Below are 18,497 nucleotides of genomic sequence, written 5' to 3'. Positions count from 1 at the left end.
CTAATGATGGAAAGAGTGCTTTTATTTATGAAAGTGATGATATATGGAAACCATCTCGACATGATGATTGGACGAACGAAAAAATTCACACAGGATTATAACAGGAGATTATCAGAAGAGATCATAAAGAAAAAAAGAAAAATATACGAACAAGACGAGATGTGGGAACAGCAAGATAGGACTGGATAGAATTATGAACATTATTTGGACAGATTTGTGGATATTAAGGCAGGAGCTGGAAGATGATTGGAATCCCCTTCGGAACTTGAAATATGGGTCCCCCCAACAAAAAAAAATAATATTCGGCTTTGTAATTCGGAATTTATGTGATGTGATTTGATTTGATTGGTCGGTTAATAATTTTTTTTTTAAAAGAACTTTGCTTCAGGATGAGAACAGAAATCGTGCTCCGGCAGTGCGGCGGCAGCAGGAAGCCCCATTAGCTAAAGTGGTGCTTCAGGTTAAGAACAGTTTCAGGTTAAGAACGGACCTCTAGAATGAATTAAGTACTTAACCCGACATACCACTGTACTGCAATTTTTCACAGATGCCAAAGGAGGTACTGATGGGCACCCTCGTACCCACGGGCCCCATGTTGACAACCCTGGATATACAAGGTTCAGAAGAATTTCAGACCACTCCTTAAAGTGCTTGAATTCAACTGCCCTGTTTCGGTTATCATCGGTGTATTATTACATCCAGTTATTTGATCTCTTTTTTCTGGAAACGTATGTGAAAGTACACGACTCTCATATCGCAGCAGCATCAAGTTGCTAATAGTAGCCAATTGCAGAAATCTCTAATTTAGGAAGAGTGAAGTTAGAGCCAAACTGCCTTACAATCAAATTATGTTAGCCATTCTTCAAAGTACATGGAGAACACGAAACATCAGAGGATGTGCTGGGGACAGTTAATGACATTATAAAAATTACTATAAATATCATTTGAAATCACATCAAATACGATATATCAAATGCATTAACGCAGCAGATGCATTTTGTGCCGGGGGAGTAAAGAAAGATAGTCCTATGGATGTGTGATACCATGAAATTACATTTGCATAATAGAAAGTGAATGTTCCCTTCCAGAGCTCAGTAGTAAAGCCTTCATATAGTCAATAATGAACAATGATGCTTTCGAAGCGGAATCTACAACATCATCCCATGCATCCTCTGGGGCAAATGCCACTTAAATTCCCAAAGAAGTGTATTTAAGATTGTAGGCTTTTGTGTCGCACCATTTCCTCATTAGCACTAGATGAACAATTTGCAATAACAAACCTATTAAACAATATTCCTTTTTACCAGTATCAATGGCGAAAAGCAATTTCCTTACACTTGTGTAAATTGTTGTATGAAGTGATTATGTAATTGGGGACAGTGGGGGTGGGAATCAGACACCTAGGACTGATGCCTTGATGCATCTTCATTCATTCATTCAGTCCGGTTTCTGTCCTGGTTTTGGGACCGAGACGCCTCTGGTTGCCCTAACAAATGATCTCCGTAGACAACTGGATCGAGGCGGGTCAGGACTGCTGTTCCTTTTAGATTTGTCAGCAGCCTTTGACATGGTTGATCATGATCTTCTGGACCACCGCCTCGCAGACGTGGGCATACAGGGCATAGCCCCTAACTGGCTGTGCTCTTTTATCTCTGGTTGGGGACAGAGATAAAAAATTGAATTATTAATTCAGTTAAGGACACATTTGGAAACAGATGAGATGGAAAATTTGATCCATGGTGAACTTGAGAGAGGAATGCACCTCAGCAAACCACAGTCTTTATTTCCATTGCTTGCTTAGGACTCCTGGTAGTGAATAACTACTTTTTCATAAATAAATAAATAGTTTGCATAATCTATGTAGATGTGCACAGAGTTGTCGTGCACACAGACAAGCAAAGGAATGAATTCACAGGTAGATCTACTAATGCCATTTGGGTTAGTGGTGAAACTCTTGACCACAATCCTAGACAGCCACATCAGAGGCAGAGAAGAACACACGTTTAGAAGTGTTTTTCAAAAGTATTTCACCTATAGCGCACCTATAGCAGACCAAAGCCTTCCTGGCTGCCTTTCCTCTAAACACAGACTTGCCTATCCAGTCGGGAGAATGGATGCAGCAAAAAAATTATATAAAACCATGGGATGCAAATATGTATCTTCTCTCCCCCCCCCCAATTGTCTAGATGGCAGCCACTATGGACAAGGGACATCCACGTTTATTGGAGTACCACATCCGTAAGAATTCCCTGGCTACCCGCCTTGTGTGGAATACACTATACAAAGCCTACACTGCATTCTTCTGGTGCGTTAAGACGCTAGGTTTGGCATTATTATTTTTAAAAACCCTGTCTTTATTGCAATCTCCTTGTTCACTCTAGTGCTCTACAAAGGTCACCCGCTCCCTAGTCAGCTTGATAATAAGGATCTGTAAATCAATATTTATTTGACGCTGCACTGATTTCCTCTTAGGCATTATGTCCATGCTGTTAATCCATATTGATGTTTTTGCTGCAGCAAAGGCTGGTTTAAAACAGCAGTATGTGCAGACTGAGAGCAGCACAGCTACAAATGCAGCCATCGATAAAAGTGCATTACATGTTTAGCCAGAACTCTGAGGCCAGAGATGAATGAACAGGAGACATTTCACTAGAACTCTCCATATTTGTTGGTTGGTAGGTAGGTACCGGTAGATCACAGTACAGTGGTACCTCAGGTTAAGTACTTAATTCGTTCCGGAGGTCCATTCTTAATCTGAAACTGTTCTTAACCTGAAGCACCACTTTAGCTAATAGGGCCTCCTGCTGCTGCCGTGCCGCCAGAGCCCGATTTCTGTTCTTATCCTGAAGCAAAGTTCTTAACCTGAAGCACTATTTCTGGGTTAGCAGAGTGTGTAACCTGAAGCGTATGTAACCTGAAGCGTATGTAACCCAAGGTACCACTGTAGTCTGTTCTTACTTTCCTTCCTGACAGTTCAGTGGGTGCATATGGGTTTCCTTAACAGTCAATTACAGACCTGGGGAACTACTCTGGATTTTTAGCGTCTCCGTGTGGGATTCACTAGCAGACAAAGACCAAGTATCAGGAGCCAGGATGATTTGTGACCAGTCAGGAGGCTGAAATTCTGCCATCACTTGGCAGCAATGGAATCCATTATGAAACCTGAAGAATATGGTGAGTCACATTGGGATTTGACCTCACCTGGAAAAGGATCTTTTTATCTATAGCTCCCAGCCATGCAGTGGCAATCCAAGATTTCTTAAAGACAGGCCATTTCCAGACATTGGGTTGAAACAGATATTACGTTTTGATGCTGTGCTCATACTCTGCCTGCTTCCAGGTTGTCTGATGCGCAAGGAGGGTTGCCACCCATCCCTAGAAAAACGTGATTGTCCTTTTTGAGAGAAAAGTGTCCCTTGTCCTGTTGGGTGCCTTTTTCACATATTCAAACTCCTCCTCCTCAAAACTGCACCGGCAGAGGGTGGGTCTGGTGGGAGGAGGAGAGCGAGAGCCTGAGTGGGAAATTTGTGCAGGCAGAGGTGTAAGTCTACTCTATACAACACACGTATTACTTTTTTAAGGGATTGGTTCGCTGAATCAAAATAAATGACTAAGCTCCTTTGATAGCTCAAGCATTTGGAAGTATACTGCAAACTATCAGAGCTGTGTTGCTACAGTCCATTGCAAAGTGTAGCGTAGTGTAGTGGGTTGTTCTCATTAAGCTGTTTTTCTGTACGTTGACAGAGCGTTTTATTGAAGTGACAGCTGAGTGGCTGTAGTGATGTATTAGATGTAAGGAGAGTGTGACTGTTAAAATATGCAGGGTTACGCGTTTTGTGTAATGTGCAAGCACACTGCCTTGCCCCTGCAATTTAGGGGGCTGGGGTTGTGCAACATCAGCACACCATGCGCACATGCTCAGGGCTTGCGCACATGACTCAAGCAAACCCATGGTGTGCGCACACAGCTGCTGCAGAATTTTGAGGGGGCCCAGCCCCCTCCTTGAATTATTTTTTTGGGGTCCCAGATGGCACCCTTGGTAGTGTGATGATAGATAGCAGTATAATCACCAGAATTACTCATATTAGTGTGGTCCCCATTTATGATATATATGAGATTTTCTATATACCGTAATTACAGTGCATTTTGATGATTCATATACAATTTACATATGCACATTTATTTTACTTAGGATGATTGATATATTTATTGTTGCTTGATTATTTAAAACGTGAAACGATTATTATTATTATTATTATTATTATTATTATTATTATTATTATTACCACCGCAATAGTAGTAGTAATATTTTTTCACATTGAATGTGGAATTTGCATTGTACCTTATTTATTTAATATTGATTTTACTGTGTAGGAGTGATATGTAAACCACTTAAGAGATTTCTGTTAAAATGTGAAGCAGGAAACAAGCTAAATAAATATAAATATGCTGGATTACAATGTGTTCTTTATAAAATCTTTTCCTTTGATCATAACATATTGAAGAACCAGATCTGATGGCATCTTTACAATACCCAGTTATTCTTTATATTATTTGTAATAGTATCTTGGCACAGAGCCCCCTGGACAGAGTTAAAACTTATTTACATAACCACTTGCACAGTGGACAACACATGTGAAAAAAACATCTAAAAACTTGGACAAACATCCCTATTTGCTGTCAGGAATCTATGACGCCACCATCTTGTTAAACATACACCTTTAGGCTGTCTTGGCATAAATGTCCTTCCCTGGGTGATCTGACGTAATTTGAGTGTCTAATAATAGGCTTTTGAGGTCAACAAAGCCATTGGAAAAGGCCCTAACAACCCTGAGACAAAGAATATAAAATTATCAGAGGTTTGCATGCATAGTTTTCAAAAATGACAGCAGCAGCGTTGGCTCTTATGTTTGGTGTTTGCAACATACTGTATAATGTACACTCAAAATATAATGAGAACGTTTATTTATTAGGATAACCAATCCACCAAGCAATTGCTTATGTTCATATGGTGTAATGAGATAACAAGCTTTTCTACAATAAAGGCCCAACAGTGGAGGAGAGAAAAATCTGTGTTCCTGGACAGCAAAAATCTTAGGCCTTACAATTAGATCTTGAAGGAAATTTAGCTCCGAGTTCCACTCAGTTTGATGGGTCTTCAAAGTAAATAGGGCCAGACAGCTTCTTATTCCTCTTTAGTTATGACTGAACAAAAACTACATGTGCTTTTTTGTTCTTCTGTGCGCTTGTGTACATTCAATATTAAAAGAAAACTTATTATGCAAATATAACTGTTCTAAGTGGAATGAAGGATTTTTTTGACAACAGTGTCAATGGGGTTCTGTGCATTGCAGACTATATAAATAACCAAGCGTTATCTTCCCACTGAGGGAAGGAGGATATGTATAATCTGGCAATTTTGGAGCCTCATTTTAACAGCTCCTGTTTTAATTAACAAATTTAATTTCAAATTATTAGGTGGCGCAGGAATAAAATAGCACAGCGTGTGCCTCCTTACATATTATTGTTATCAGTGGCACAGCAGGGCTCCAGTCAGCATTAAATATGAACAATGGATAAGTTACAGGAGCCATTCACCGGCTCAGTCAGCAGGCAAGCATTTTGCTTATACCTGATAGAGGGATGGGGTGGGAGAAGGGAGGGGGAAATCCTTTGCAACCTCTTCAAAGTGCAGAGAAACGTATGAGGTAAACCGCGCTGATTACTAGGCTCAAAAAAGGCTAACATGCAATTTGTGTTCTTTTTATGTAGATTAAATGCATTCACCACAGCTCACAGAGCTTAGATTCTCAGCGGGGATTCAGAGGGGTTGAGTATCAGGCAGCCGCAGTCGGGCGCTGAACTGCAGGGCGACAAAATCTACTATTGTGCATTAGAAATAGTCACTTAATCTATCTTAATGGATGAGAAACCCATGGGACAAGCGTGCATTAAAGTCGGCAAGTAAGTTGCGACATTTAAGGAAAGCTGTAAATATAGTTTTTGAGATAACACTTTGAAAGGTTATTAATGAGCCTGAATCCTCTCAACAGTCTCTTTAAGCTGTGGCTAACTATGGAATTGTCACTGCCCACTCTCAACACAAGGAGAAGTGCTGCATTAAGCATTTAGGGTAAGGTCATACACACATGGAATAAACAAGGCACGGATGAGGCAGCTTTTCCTCGGGTGAACAGGAACTACAGCCAATTTGGATGCAGTTAAGTATACAAGATGAACTGATCTCAGTTCTCTGCTGATTATTGCAGTGGAAATACAAATAAGTGTATACACCAGTTTTGAACATGTGAGTATTTTGATATGATGACTTATTGAAGCTAATGGCACACTTGCGTAGAATTCAGTGCGCAAATTGAAACACAGCTCTCCTTCAGAGTTCTCACTTGCCCAAAGTCTGCAATGCAGTTTTCTAACAATTGCTTTTGGGAAATGTGCATATTGCACAAAAACAGTAAAAATGCACATATTTGCAGGAAGTGCGCATAAAAATATACCAGCGAATATGCCACACGAAATGCATTGTGTGGGAGGGAAATGCTTGCAAGAGGTGCCTATTGGATAGAACTGGATACAGAAGTGTATGTTAAGATAATTTAACAGTAAAATGCTGATAAATTTTCATATGGACATGGACGGACACACACACACACACACACACACACCTCAAGTTGATGTGGAAATGTGGTAAACCAAACTTCATATAGGAAAACAGAGAAACAGCTTAAATTGCATTGCTTTATCATGCATGCCAACCATAGCTTTAGTGAAATCCAGCAAGCCAATGATTATGCTCTGATGAGATGATGAACTTTTCTGTAAAGGAAAGCCCCAGAGTGGGGGGAGATGCTAAAAATTGGTTCATCATAGGGTGCAGGTGTTAAGTTGTGGGTGAACGTATCAGACGACACAGCGATTCTTCAACAGCTCTTGTTTATTCACAGGCCAGAACATAACAGAACTGAAGGGTTCAGCCAGCCTGCTTATACAGAGCTCCACTACAACGCAACAGTAACAACTTTCCAATCACTGAACGTCACTTTCAATTCCTTATTTGCATATGTGGACCTGAGTGAAAACTATCTACCGTATCCCCCTACTGGCCCAGGGTGAGAACTTCAGTACATAACAGCAGGCACAGTGTACAGCCTCATCCTTACGCAATTCAGATTACATGACCAAGGTGCAATCCAGATGCTCTCTGAGATAAAGATACGGAGAGTGAGTGAGCATCAAATGAAAATAAAATATGTAAGAAGCAGGGCTGGCCCACCCATGAGGTGGGGTGAAGCAGCCGCCTCAAGCAATGCAAGTCCCTGAGGCAGTGCCCCCATGAGTGCCCCATCTGCTCTGCTGCTGCTACCACCGGTGGAGAACCAATGCCAGCACCACTGGCATCTCTGCTGGCAGTGAAGGAGGCACGGTGGGCAGTGTGGAGGTCTGTGGCACCATTCACATAACAAAAACTACCATAGAGATATCAAAAATATTAAAAGCAGGGGGTCCATAGCTTGGCTTTTGAAAAACAGCAGGTCCACAGTACTTAGCTAATTGGGAACCACTGTTCTAGATCCTTAGCCTTGTGTTAAACCCACTGACCTCTGCATACAGTGTCACAGTCGGTACAGCATGAGGCTCTTAATCTCAGGGTCGTGGGTTTGAGCCCCACATTAGGTAAAAAGATTCCTGCATTGCAGGGAGTTGGGCTAAATTAGGGCCATACTGAGTGTGGCCTGAAGCCCTGGTTGCATCTTGGCCAGCTTCCTGTCTCAAAACTACCTAAGTAGGCACAGACTTGACTGCTCTCTTACAGCTTGGGTTTAACAGAGAACCTTTTAAGTTGGCCAGTTCTGGGAATGCATTCACCATCTTGCAGTGTAGTATTTGTATTAATATACAATTATTTTATTTTCAATCATATTTTTACTCATTTGAAAGCTGGGAAAGGGCAACTGTTGATGCCTTATTCTCTGGAAAAGGAGAGGCTTTGGGGGAATTTTGCATGCTCAGAATTCCTGGCATTTGAGAAGCAAATTTTATTGTCTTTTCCCAATTTGTCTGAAGCAGTAATTTGCCCTGTCTTTTCCAGTTCACAGAAGCACTGATGTAAAAAGCCCAGAGTCTTCTGATACAACTGTTTGCTTCTATGGCATCATTTTCTTCCAGAGGAAAGGAGCTGCTGTTTCATTGTGTAAGCTCTGCTCAATTCTTCCCAATGGCAGTGAACTTAGATGCTGGAATGGCTGTGTGCAAAGGCTTAACCCTGTGTATTCCTTTCACACCTTTTCCTGATCCAACAGACATCACTGTAATGAAAGTATTTGACAAGCTCAATGTGATCCTACTGCTCTTTCCCTGACTAGTTCCATTAAACTTGTGTTGTTACTGTTCTCATTCTTATTTTATTTCAAGAAGCTCTTACACTGGCCTCCTACATGATCCCTTATGTAGACCAGGCTGAGTCCTGCTTAGTTTTCACAATAAAAAATGTGTCCCCAGATTATTAATTGGGCCTCTTTCCTACTGCCTGAAAAGATAGGGTTTTTTGAGCTGCCCCTTTCTTGGGGGGGCAGAAAGGTTATATTGAAAAGCCAAATACTGTAGAGGCAAATGTCCAAGCTGCAAAACTGAATGCAGAATTGAAAAGAGAGTGAGAAGGCTTAGTTTGGAAATCCATGATAAAAAGTGAGGGAAAGAAGTCTGGCGGAGAGGGCAGAACATACACATCTGTCACATTTTTAATTATTACCCAGCATTGTAAATGTCTCTCAGCCCGGCTACTACGCAACTTCTTTATATATAAAAAAGTTGTTTATATTCATTAAGACAAATGATCTAATCCTTAGTCTTCCATTCAGATTAGCAACATTGGGAACGATGGCTTTACTTTTTGGCATGAGGGAGGGAGGTATAGTTCTTGGAGATGCATCATATTCTGAACGCTCCTGTTTAAAACTACTTTGGATAGTATTCAAACAAAGTAATACTTTGAAAAGACAGACTAGCCCAGTGTTTCCCAACCGGTGTTCCGCGGCACACTAGTGTGCCGCGAGACGTTGGCTGGTGTGCCGTGGGAGGGAGGCGGGTGAGGCGGGCGGCGAGAGGCGGGGCGGCGGCGGCAAGGATCCGCGTCGAGCCTGGGGCGGCTCCGCGGTGGTGGTGCCGAGGTTTCTCTCTCCATTCTCCCCTCACACATACACACAGGAAATAACACAGGATCAGCTGACAGGACCCGGCCAATGGGGCGGCGGCGGGGCAGCGCACGCAAAAGGGAGGAGCGCGAGACAGCGGACGAGGAGGAGGCCGGCATGTCCGGGCAGCAGCAGCAACAACAGCAGCAGCAACTCCCGGCGACGGCTCCTCAAGCCCCGGGCAACCCTACTCCCTCACCGGCCTCAGCCGCCCTCCTGCTCCACCCGCCGCCGCCTCCCCCGCCACCGCCGGCCACCTCGGCCCCGCCGCCGCCAGCTCCTCCGCCCGCTATCGCCACCACCACCACAACAGCCGCCGCCGCCTCAGCTGCCGCCGTCCCTCAGTCCCTCGCTTTGCTGCCTCCTCCCCCCCCACCCCCAAAGCTTGGAGGTTCCCCGGCAAGGGGGAGGGAAAAAAATTGAAACTTTCACTTTCGTGCGTCCCTCCCGGCGTGACGCTGCGCGCTGACGTCACGGGGCTGTAATGGTGGTGTGCCTCGAGATTTTTTTCATCAAACAAGTGTGCCTTTGCCCAAAAAAGGTTGGGAAACACTGGACTAGCCAAATGGGAGTGGACTCCATAGGCAATATTTGGACAGCCTCACTTCAAGGCAAAGTCCAAACAGACATAAAAGCATAGCAATATAGTTTTCTGAGGAAGAGGTGGGTTTAGGGAGCAGGGCCAGTTCCCCTGCACTAAGCTGAGGGGGTGCTGCAGGGTGCCACAACGATGACATACTGCATGTGGAGAACGGAGGCAAGGGGGAGGGAGGCACCAAATTTTGGCCTTGCACAGAGCAATGTTGAAATTTAAAAGACCAACGTCTACCCCTGACTGAGGACAGAAAAACAGAACCTTAGAGCAACATGAGGCTTCGTGGGAGCCCTGAACCTACTCAGTGATCTTTGTTGACCCAGAGGGGGAAAGAATCACCTCAATTCACCTCATTTTTCAGCAGCACAGGGAAGTTGCACACCCCTCCTAATTATGCTTTTACCAAAAGCAAGCAAAGGAAAAGTTAAGAAGAACATCATAACAATTGCCCTCAAAGGAGAATTATTTCCAAGTGTTATGAAAACACTGGCAGCTTTTACAGAGTAGGTTTTCAGTTTCAGCACCAGTTGGAGCTTCACGCTTCTCTTTGATAGCTTATTTATTTAAGATATTTATTCATATCCTGCCTTTTCCCTAGACCTGCACTCAAGGCGGCTTACACATAAAAATACCAAAACACAGATAAAATAGAAAAGGCTAAAACATAGAAAAAATAATCAAAAAGTAATAAAACAGTAACAGAATTAAACAATATAAAAATATATTGAATACAGAATACAACAACAACAAAGCAGTAACCCTTTCATTAAAAACCGTCAGTTCCTTAAGGCCTGTCAGAATAAAAAGGTCTTCACTCACGAGTGGAAGAACAACGAGGAAGCCAATCTAACTGCTCTAGGAATGAAACAGATTTGAGAAAATAACTGCCTTTCTTCCTCTTGGGGACCTAGAATAATCCTATTATTTCTAATAAATATTTATTTCCCCATGATAATTTTTGCTACATAGATACGCAACAGTGTAAAGATGCAATAGTTGTCTTTACAAAAAAAAGTCAAGGATGTTGAGCTGAATACTTTATTCCCACCACCACAACCCAAGGACATGCAGTTTGCACACTAATGTACGAAAGTACTGAAGTCCAGGTATATAGCAACCCTCATTGCCTTATTGTTCACAATTCAATGCACAGCAAGTTCAAGAAATGGATTCATAAAGCAACACTCCACCAATCTGGGCTTGGAATCCCAAGTGTATCATCTGTAATTTACAACCAATTTAAACAGCATTAACAGTCCTCTCCTTATGGGAATTTAAATTTGCATCCTACCACTGAATTAAACACCAATTGAATTTTTTTCCTATAGAGGATGTAATGCTCTTTGAAGCTTGTTTTGAATAATAAAAGTGCTTATTCATGAAAGGGGGGCAAAAAGGGCCCCAAATCTAATTGAACTAAAATGTGGGTTAAAGGCACATTGTTCTTGGCTATGAGTTTTATTATTAGTTTATCTAGATTTCATTATGTTGTTAAAAATGAATCTCTCCCCCACAACTGAATCCCATTCACTCATCATAGGCAGATTTCCTGAAAGTAGTCAGGAGAAAAATAGACAGCCAAGTTCCTATCTTCTTAAACAAAAGGCAGACAGAAGGCTGGAAAAAACATTACGTTCTGTGACCTCTTGGAGAATATCATTGTGGAACATGCTACTCCTCAGTAACTTATGTCAGTCAAACAGAAGCAGAGGACATTTTAAAAAAGAAAATTAGACAAAAATAACTGTGCTGGTCTCTTCTTTTTGCCTCATTTGCATGAGTCTAATCAACGATTCTGGAAATAAGGTTAGTTAGTTCCAGCTATTACTTCCAAGGTAAAGACGTTTAATGATTTGGAACTCCACTTAACCACATATTCCTTCATTTTATGGATGGTATCTGTGTGTGTGTGTGTGTGTGTGTGTGTGTGTGTGTGTGTGTTTATTTTAGTATATCTGAAAACACAAGCCTAAGATTGTATGTGTGTGTGTGAATATAATGTGGGAGAAAGTATCTGGGGACATATAAATGTAATCTTATTAATTTATTTATGTTGACCATTGACTCATGTACTTGGGGCTCATTGTACAGTATTTTCTAACACGATGCAAGCCACTTGTAGAAAAGAAGGATATACCATTTAAAGGCCACAAGGAAGGAATCCAAAACACACTTAGAATCCAAAACACCTTCCACTGGTAATTACTGTATATCCGAATAGATATGCATGGTTTCGTACTGTAATTTTATGTATTCTGTATGTGCTCCTCCCACTTTTATGCACTACATATTCTAAGCAGTTAACAGAGCCCAATATACTGTAAAAATAAACTAGTTAGAATTATTAAACTAATCAGTGTACGAGACCATATATAAAAAGATGCCTTGAAACATTTTTGTAGTAAGTAACAAATAAATGTAGCAGTTGTTGGAAAGAGAGGTTTGGAAGAGAACTTCTTACTCTCTCATAGCAGGGTTAGCACAATGGTGATTACTCCAAGCATACTAAAACTTGGTTCGATTTATATCTACCCTCATTCATCTTTAAACAAACATTCCTCAAGAAAATACTTAGGCTGGGATACTTCACTTTCCAAATAAGTGAATATTTTACTCACAGTTTCCAGAAGTTACAGCAACCAAGTCTCCATCCACTGGCAGCAAAACAAAGAAGAAGAAAGTTTCAAATAACTTAAAAAGACATTTGTTTCCTTACAAAAAGAATCTTGCAATCTTTGGATTAGCAAAGATGCAGGCTGTAAAATCTCCATTTTTGAGAGATTCAGTTCACTTGGCTTTTCTTGCAGCTGGGAGCCACTGGCTGTATGGCTCCTTGCTTCTTCCAGGAAGCATAAAGTGGGGGGGGGGGGGATGGGAGGGAGGAAACAAAAGCCTGCTAAGCTCCACCCCCACTGGCAACCTGAGCTCCAGTTAACCCTTTCATGTATGCAAGTGTGAGTCAGTAATTGTATATTACAACAGTAATACAACTACTAGCACTACTATTACTACTAATAATAGAAGCAGCACCATCAAAAGTGGCATCAGCATTCCCTCTCTGAACAGTATAGTCATACCTCAGGAAGAATATGCTTCAGCTTAAATATTTTTGGGTTGTGCTCCGCAGCGACCCGGAAGTAATGGAGCACGTTACTTCTGGGTTTCGCCACTTGCGCATGCGCAGATGCTCAAAATGACGTCACGCACATGCGCGGAGGTGGCAAAATGCGACCCGTGCAGACGCGTCTTACGTTCGCTTCAGGATGCGAATGGGGCTCTGGAACGGATCCCGTTCGCATCCAGAGGTACCACTGTATTTAAACTAGGCTGTCAAGGGTCTTTGGAGTGTGGTAAGACCTGTAGAGTATGGCAAGACTGGCAGCTGGAATTTCCAGGAGGCTGGCAAGAAGACTCATCATCATTGCCATCCTCAGCATTTACTTTCTGCAGCTGTTAGCCTCCTTTGGAAGAAAGATGAGGGAGGCAGCTGAACATCATCTAGCCTGGGGAGAAGACCCCTCCCACTCTGAACTGTATACAAGCCAGGGCACTGAGGCTCATTGGAGTGCACCAACAGATGGAACTTCATTATCTGATCACTTCCTTTTTGCTTTACTTATATATTTAAGCCTAGATTATTAATTTTGTCATGTTTCATTTATTCTATATTTGCTACAATGGTTGGATTTTTCTGGTCTTATTTGAATGTGTTGATACATTTTGTAAACTGCTTTCTCCCCCAACCTCCCCTTTTTGTATTTGATAAGAAGTGGATGTCCATTGTAAGCTGCTTTTGGCACAGCTCACCATAGAAAGACAGTGTATAAATAAACTAAATCAATCAATCAATCAATCATTCAATCAATAAGATCAAAGCCATCATCAGTTTGGTTTTTTTAAAAGCCTACTGGAATTAGTTCTTATTTTGACAGTATTGTAAAAGACAAGCAAATTATGGAGCCAGGTAGATCTCCCCATACATGGTATATGGCAGGCTTCCTCAACCTCGGCCCTCCAGATGTTTTGGCCCACAACTCCCATGATCCCTAGCTAGCAGGACCAGTGGTCAGGGATGATGGGAATTGTAGCCTCAAAACATCTGGAGGGCCGAGATTGAGGAACCCAGGTAAATGGCATGTAAAGAGATTGACTGCAACTATTGTTCAATGACTCAGTAGGTAGGCTTTACAGTGTGTGTGTTTCAACCCTCTACCAGTTTGGTTCTGTGTAAGACTTCCTTAAGAATATGGCAGGACAGTGGCAACAGGTGGTAGAACAGTAGCGTACTAAGTGAACTATGGAAGTTTGGGGGAGTGGCAGCCCAGGAGAGGGCCTTTTCTGTGGCAGTCCCTAAGCTGCAGAATTCCCTCCTGACAGAGGTGTGTCTGGCAGCTACACAGTACAGCTTTCATCATATGTTGAAGGCACACCTCTTTACCTGGCTTTTGACACTTGATACTGATACTAATACTAATATTTGTACCTCGCCCATCTGGCTGGGTTTCCCCAGCCACTCTGGGCAACTTATAGCATATCTAAAAACATCAAGCATTAAAAACCTCCCAACACAGGGCTGCCTTCAGATGTCTCCTAAAAGTTATGTAATTCTTTATCTCCTTGACATCTGAAGAGAGGGAGGGCACCACTACTACGAAGGCCCTCTTCCTGGTTCCCTATAACTTCACTTCTCGCAGTGAGGGAACCAGCAGAAGACCCTCGGAGGAGAACCTCAGTGTCCAGGCCAAGTGGTGGGGGTGGAGACGCTCCTTCAGATATACTGGGCTGGTGCCATTTAGGGCTTGAAAGGACAGCACCAACACTTTGAATTGTGCTTCAGTTCTATAGCTTTAGAAGTCCATTATTTTTATTGTAAAATGTTTAACCGATTTTAATAGTGCATATTTTGCATTGCTTTAACCTACTCTCGTACGTTATGGTGAAGAGATAATAATAATAATAATGTTTCTCAAGGTTCCAGCACAAAGTGGCTGTTAAAAATGCATGTGAGAACATATGTACTGTCAAGGCAGCTCAAGGTCTGGATTCACTTACAGTGTTAAAAATCTATATCCTTGAAGCAACATCTACAGCTTATGTTTTTGTTTTTTTAAGAATCAGTTGTTAATTTTGAAAATAATTAATGGAACATTTTTTTTAAAACTTTGGGATAAGATGAAATTTTAAAGTGGAGATGTATTCTTTATGGTACAGTCTAGTCTTAACTTGAATATAATGGCCTCATAATTTCCTCAGAAGGCAAATTCAAGTGGTAGCCGAGAAAGGTTTCAAGCTTGCAGGTGGTAGGAGACAGGAAGCGCAAGTGGCTTAGCTTTCATGTCCTCCTTTGCTTATTTGTAATGTCTGTAACAGAACTCATATATCTTCATCTGGAGGATATAGATCTCGCCCCGGGAGGTGATACATGAGTTTGGCTGCAGGAGTGACAAATAGGAGCAAAGACCAGGAAGCACCAGTCATTCTGGATTGTCAAGGTTGCAGTCCTGGGCTCAGTTCCCTGAGAGTAAGCTCCATTGAATTAAATGTGGCTTACTTCTAAGTAGACATGCACAGGATTGCACTGCTAAGCATTGTTAATGTCTAAAGCTGCTCCCAATGTTTGTAGAACTCTACAAACTAGAGACTTATCTTATGGGAAACTAGACTGTAATTTAATATATCAGGTGAAACAAGTAGTATGCAACCCTAGGCACATTTACCTGTGCCTTACTATTGAACACACAGGGTCAGAATTCTAAGCAAGCTTACAGAAGATTGCCCTGTAGGCAATACAGGGCAATATAATTGCAAAGAAATTGGGCGTTTTTGAGCTGTTTCTGAGGGAAATTGACAAAAAATGACACGGGCTGCCACACGTCCAGATCTTCCCAGACAATTGAGCCAATTTCTGCCCGGACACTGCTTGCGGCTGCAGTATTCCTGATATATCTGGAAAATTCCAGCCGTATAACAACCCTATGAAGCCTGGTTTTTAAAACTAACATTTTCCACACACAATAAAGATTCACATTGTAACAATGCAGCCTTTAAAATGAATAAACCCATATGAAAGAAAGTGACATGAATGTAGTATAATGTCATGTGGCTGAAAAACAGAACAGGAACCCCCAGTGAAATTGCTTGCCTTTTGTGAGCCCTGGCAGGGTGAGTAAGTGATGTAAAAGGGGCAGGGTGTGGGGAGACAAAGGTGATGAAGCAGAGACAAGCATCTCTGTCACCATAGCAACAGCAGCATTGCTGTGACACAGCAGTAGATTCCCTCCAAAATATGCCGGCACAAATAAGCTGCGTGTTAGGAGTCATCCAGTGAGACTGCAAAGCATGTAAGTAACAAAATGCAAATGCAGCACTCACAAGAGTGACTCATTGCTACTTGCAAATACACTTTCTAGCAATACATAATTTTAATGGCATATCTTATTTCCTTGATTATAAAAAGGGAAAGAAGCAAATTGCCAAATCTTATACACACAAGCGGTAAATACAGGAGGTTGTCTGACATGCTATTTGGAGTGCTAAAATATTAATTGAATAATAAACAAAACCAGTGCAGTTTTCTAAATCTTGGCTGGGGGGTGGAATTCCTTGCTTTGCATTAATAATGCAAACCAATGTTCCCTATTTCGTACCGTGCTGCATTCAACACATCACAGAATTATAAACACATTAAAGCTCAGCTATGAATTATGTTTTTTGCTTTTGTCTTAAATCACAAAACGCTTGCACAGGTTAGCCATACATCAACAGTTGGCTTTGCCATAGCCTGGCCTTTACATCTGCAAGCTGATACTAGGCATTTGGCCAAGCACAAGCAGTCCCTGATATACAACATGTTGTGTGTGTGTGGGGGGGTCTCCACCCACCCCACCCCACCAGGCTCAGTTCGAGGTGCAAGTACTGGTGTACAAAGCACAATATAGCTGGCAACCGGGATGCCTAAAACACAGTCTCACCCCTTGTATACCCAGCTGATCCTCTCATCCCTTACTTACCCAGTCCAAGAGGGCAACCTGCAAATTCTATCCTATCAGGAGGTCCATTCCACACAATGTCAGAACGGGGCTTTTTGTGTGGTGGCACCTACCCTCTGGAACAGCCTCTCAGTCCTATCAGAAAGGCACCATCTCTGTCGTCTTTTCAGCACCAGTTGAAGATCTTCCTTTTCTAACAAGTCCTTTAAGTATACAGTGGTACGTCGGGTTACATACGCTTCAGGTTACATACGCTTCAGGTTACAGACTACGCTAACCCAGAAATAGTACCTCAGGTTAAGAGCTTTGCTTCAGGATGAGAACAGAAATCCTGCTCCAGCGGCACGGCGGCAGCAGGAGGCCCCATTAGCTAAAATGGTGCTTCAGGTTAAGACAGTGGCGTAGCGTGGGTTGTCAGCACCCGGGGCAAGGCAAGTAATTTGCGCCCCCTAACCCGTGGATTTAGGTAGGGGCAGAGAGCTGCGAGTGCGAGCGCACCCCCCCCCCCAGATGTTGCGCCCGGTGCGGCCGTCCCCCCCCCTGCACCCCCCACACTACGCCACTGTGTGGAGTCACCACTGAGAAGGCCCATTGATACGCGTGTCTGAACAGACACCACAGTGATGCATTTGAGGCGCCACCAAGTTGCATTTGAGGCACCACAAAAGTGAGCCTTACTGGGGGTTTTTGGTTTTTTTGTGGCGTTAGAGCTATGATGGCACATTCAAGATGTACCATAAGTAAGCAACTGTCTTGATGCTGCCATCATTGAGTGAGGACGTGGCTGCCCCAGCATTTTTCCACAGAACCACAGAATTGTAGAATTGGAAAGGACCGTGAGGGTCAGCTAGTTTAAAGCCTTGCAATGCAGGAATATTTTGCCCAATGTGGGGCTCAAACCCACCACCCAACATTGCCCAGCACATCGTCTTTCCACCACCATTCTCCTTACCCAAACCTTTTTTGCATCCAACATAAAACAGGAATTTTAAATGAACTTCAGTATGATTAATTTGGAAATACCGTAAGTCTGAAGGTGAGAGTATGTCATCATCTTCAGGGGCTGAATCAGGGGCTGAATCTAGCCCCTTCCTTATACCACCGCATGCCACATTTTAAGGTTCAGTGTTGAGACATTTTTGTTTCACATTCCACTCTGAGAATTTTCTCCAAATTTTCTCCGCTGGCTTGGCCTCTCTCGCGCTCGGGCCCGGGCGGGCGCTTGAAGCCGCCCTCGTCGTCCTCGGGCTCAGCGCCTTCTGCTGCTGCTGCTGCTGCCGGGCGCCGTGCAAAGTTTGCAAGAGGCGCCGCGCCAGCCTGCTCAGAGCGTGCACGGCTCCTCGGCGTCGCCGCCCGGCCCCGGCGTGGGGGCGCTCTCCGCCGGCCACCCCGTCCGGGGGGCCGGGCACGCCGGGCCCGGGCTTCTCGCCCGCCTCTTGCTCGCCCATCGGCGCCAGGAGGCTACGGCCACCCGCTCCGCCGCCGCCTGCCGGCGCTTGCTGCCTTCTACTCCCCGTTGTTGTCGTTGGCTACCGGCGCGCTCCGAGCCTCTCCGCCCTCCCTCCGTGCTTGCCGGCTGGGCAGGGCAGAGAGGCGGGGAAGGCGAGCGGGCCGGGCTCATGGCCGGGGGCAGGCGGGCATCTTGCTGCGCCCCTCCACCCAAGGCACGGCGCTTTCCCCGCTTCCTCGGGTCGCCGCCCGCGG

The 18,497-nt window shown here is 43.4% G+C and overlaps 1 protein-coding gene and 1 long non-coding RNA gene across 5 annotated transcripts in view; one reads left to right on the top strand and one right to left on the bottom strand.

Annotated features, from left to right (window-relative positions):
- RAI2 (retinoic acid induced 2) overlaps positions 1-18,497 on the bottom strand; it is a 90,560-nt gene that overhangs the window by 45,717 nt on the left and 26,346 nt on the right. For all 3 annotated transcript variants that reach the window (XM_083501984.1, XM_083501983.1, XM_083501985.1), the window contains one exon: positions 12,423-12,458. The gene's annotated coding sequence lies outside the window, so the exon portion shown is untranslated. The remainder of the gene's footprint in view (positions 1-12,422; positions 12,459-18,497) is intronic.
- Positions 4,583-8,318, top strand: LOC310706410. Of its 2 annotated transcripts, none has more exons than XR_014525848.1 (4): positions 4,583-4,859; positions 5,773-5,964; positions 6,054-6,307; positions 8,108-8,318. It is a non-coding gene; the product is annotated as an uncharacterized lncRNA (long non-coding RNA). The 2 variants fall into 2 exon arrangements; XR_014525849.1 differs by lacking the exon at positions 8,108-8,318 and adding an exon at positions 6,963-7,661 and having other exon boundaries at positions 6,054-6,220.

The sequence above is a fragment of the Podarcis liolepis genome (genome assembly GCF_965112155.1).
Source record: "Podarcis liolepis genome assembly, chromosome: 4".
In the NCBI taxonomy this organism is placed as follows: domain Eukaryota; kingdom Metazoa; phylum Chordata; class Lepidosauria; order Squamata; family Lacertidae; genus Podarcis; species Podarcis liolepis.
This window is presented reverse-complemented; position numbering and strand designations above follow the sequence as displayed.